Source organism: Heteronotia binoei, chromosome 5, assembly GCF_032191835.1.
Source record: "Heteronotia binoei isolate CCM8104 ecotype False Entrance Well chromosome 5, APGP_CSIRO_Hbin_v1, whole genome shotgun sequence".
Classification (NCBI taxonomy): Eukaryota; Metazoa; Chordata; class Lepidosauria; order Squamata; family Gekkonidae; genus Heteronotia; species Heteronotia binoei.
Window position 1 is genome coordinate 26,214,824 of NC_083227.1, and position 3,632 is coordinate 26,218,455.

The window sequence follows — 3,632 nt, forward strand, 5'->3', positions numbered from 1 at the left end:
TGCAGGGCTGCCCAGTCTGGGGGAGGTTCTCTCCCCTTCCCTGCCCTGCAGCTCTTTACCTTTCCCAGCATCCCCCAGTCTGACTGCAGCCTCATTCTCCCAGCTCTCCTTCCAGAAAAAAAATGGATCCCCAAAGAAGGAAGTTGGAGGACTCTGGCATGTTTCCTCTCTTTTAGCTATATTTTTATAGCTATATTTATTGCTCGGTTACTTCTGCATCTTGGCCCTTCCTGGCCACACCCTTCCAACCATCTTCCAATATGTAATGGTTGGTAGGCTCTGTTTCAATGTATCTGAAGAAGCATGTATACACACAAAAGCTTATAAAACTTTGTTGGTCTTAAACAGGGGTGTTAGGCTAAATGCAGGGTTATGAAGGATTATCTGTTTTAGGTATATTTAAATGGTTTTAGATGTATTTAAATGGTATGAATATGAATATGTGTGTTTGATGTGTTGGTATGTTTTGTGGAAGAGCACCTCATTTCGTTGCTCTCTTTTTGTTGAGAACAATGACAATAAATGTATCTATCTATCTATCTATCTATCTATCTATCTATCTATCTATCTATCTATCTATCTATCTATCTATCTATCTATCTATCTATCATCTATCTATCATCTATCTATGCAGCCCAGAGGCCAAATCAGGCCCCCAGAGGGCTTCTATCAGGCCCTTGAGGCCCTCCAGGGGTTCCCCGAAGAAATGCTGTGGTCTCTGTGATACCCAAGTACTGGGTGGCAGAGGGCCTTGAGGCCTGGCCTCATAGGTGGAGAGGGGGATTGGGAGTCCTGTTCCTCTCAATCTGAACCCCTAGACTGAGCAGGTGGTGGCAGCGAGCCCAAGTGGCAGGAGGAGAAATAACTCCCTCCAGGAGTTGGCGACTCAATAGGGAGTTGACGGGACCGGGTCTGAAGGCAGAATTGGGCCGGTTCCGTCACAGCAAGTATGAAACAGCCAAACTGACCCAGTACTCACTAATTCACTATTACTTTTATGAAACGATAAATCTTTAGAAGTGGATTATATTGGCCAGAAAAATTAATCATTGGAAAAATTTCCCATCCCACATTTTCCCTCTCAACTTTCTTTTTGTGTTAACCAAATTTATTAAAATTTTTGCAATATACTGAAATGTATTTCAAGTAATAAAAAAAGAAAAAGAGAAAAAAAGCAATATTTCAATCCTTATCAATACATTTTCTTTCTTTTTTTCCTCACTTCCCCCACCTCTTTCCTTTGACCTCCATCGGTGCTTCAAGCTATTGAGAAAAAACAATTAAGGTACCATCCGTTTTAGAATCTTGCACTATAAAACTTACATAAAATCTAATAACATCTCTATATCTCTATTTATAATTCGGTCTTCTAGCTTTCCTTCAGGACATTGTTAGTACATCCTGAACTTATTTATCTCAATATACTAAATCATATCACCTTAACCTTTTAGTTCACCCATAGAATTACACTTATCTTTGATGTATTATCACACCATTTATAGCTATTTAGTTCTTTTTAATTATTACACTTATCTTACATCAGTCTATTATCACATCAATTATAACTGGTTGTTGTAATTATCACTATATTTTCTAACTGCTAATAAAAGGAGCTATTGAATATTGATTCAAAAAATTCTTTCTAATAATCTGTCTCCCCCATTTCCCCCAATTTCAGGTTATACTTTCAAAAACCACCAAATGTCTCTTAACTCCCCATTGCTTTTCAATATAGTCCTGAAACTTCTTCCATTCATCTTTAAATTTTTCTGCATCACTGTCTTTCAAGATTCTAGTAAGTCTATCCATTTCACTCCAATGTAAAGTTTTTAAAAATCCAGTCCCATTTATCTGGTATTTCAGCTTGCTTCCACCTTTGTGCAAGCAATATTCTTGCAGCTGAAAACATATACCACACCAAAGTCCTGCTTCAGAAAACTTTCCATTTGTAATCCTACCAGAAAGGTATCTGGTGCCCTTTTAACTGCATATCCCAAAATCTTCGACATCTCTTGTTGAATCATTTGCCAAAATTGTCTCGCTTTTTCACATGTCCACCACATATGGTAAAAAGAGCCTTCATGCTTTTTACATTTCCAACACTGATCAGATGCCTGCTTGTTCATTTTTGCTAACTTCTTAGGTGTCATATACCACCTGTATTGCATTTTCAGACAGTTTTCTTTTATATTATTACATGTTGATATTTTCATAGAGTTCTTCCATAGGTGTTCCCATGTCTCCATTGAAATTTCTTTATTCATATTTATTGCCCATTTAATCATTTGAGATTTTACTACTTCATCTTCTGTAGACCATTTCAATAACAATTTATACATCTTTGCAATCAGCTTTTCATCTTCCCCTAATAGCACTTTTTCTATTTCTGTCTGATCTTGCCTTATATCTGTAGTCCTGATATCTTTATCCACTAAACTTTTAATTTGTAGCATCTGGAACCAATTAAATTTGTCTTGCAATTCTTCCTCCGCTTTTAATTCTACTTTGCCACCCTTAATTTTTAGCAATTGTTTGTATGTAACCCATCTGTCTTCCTGTGAGTCAGAAATCCATTTTATAACTTCCATTGGTACAATCCATAGTGGTTTCCTCTCATCACCATATTTAAAATATTTTTCCCAAGTATTGAACAAACTTCTTCTTATAAAACGATGCCGGAAGAAACAATCCATCTTCTCCTTCCCATAATACAAATATGCCAGCCAACTAAATAGATTTCCATGACCTTCTAACGCCAATAACTTCTGGTTGGATAAGGTTATCCAGTCCTTGAGCCATACTAAACATACTGCTTCATGATATAATTTATGATCCGGCAGTTGAAAACCTCCTCGTTCTTTCGCATCAATTAGTATTTTCCTTTTGAGTCTTGGTTTTTTTCCCGCCCATACAAATTCAGAAATCTTTTTTTGCCATCTACTGAATTGTTTAACATTTTTCACAATTCACAATTGAAATCGTTGAGGAACAACATTCTTGGTAAGACATTCATTTTCACGGCAGCTATCCTGCCCAAAAGAGACAAGTTCAGTCTATTCCATTTCAACATATCGGCTTCAAATTTACGCCAAAATTTATCATAGTTATTTTTAAACAGATCTATATTTTTCATCGTGATCTGTACACCCAAATATCTTACTTTCGAGGTGACTTCACATCCAGTTGCATTTTGAAGTTCTTTGTTTGCACAATAATAAATTTTTACTTAAAATTTGCAATTTTTCTTTATTTATGTAAAACCCAGCAAGGTCACCATATTTTCTGATTTTTTCCAATAACAATGGTAATACTTGTATTGGATTTTCAGTAATAAACATCACATCATCTGCAAAGGCTCTATATTTATAAGTCCACCCTTTCAATTTTAGCCCCTCTATTTCCTTATCTTCTGTTATTTGCAACAACAAAATCTCTAGAGTCATTATAAATAGCAATGGGGATAGAGGGCAACCTTGTCTTGTACCTTTGCTAATAACCATTTGCTCCGTTAAATCTGAATTAACACATAGCTTAGCTCGCTGTTCAGTATATATCATCTCCACCATTCTTGTAAAGTCTTTTCCCAACTCTACTTTTTCCATCACAGCAAACAAAAAGTCCCAATTAAGATT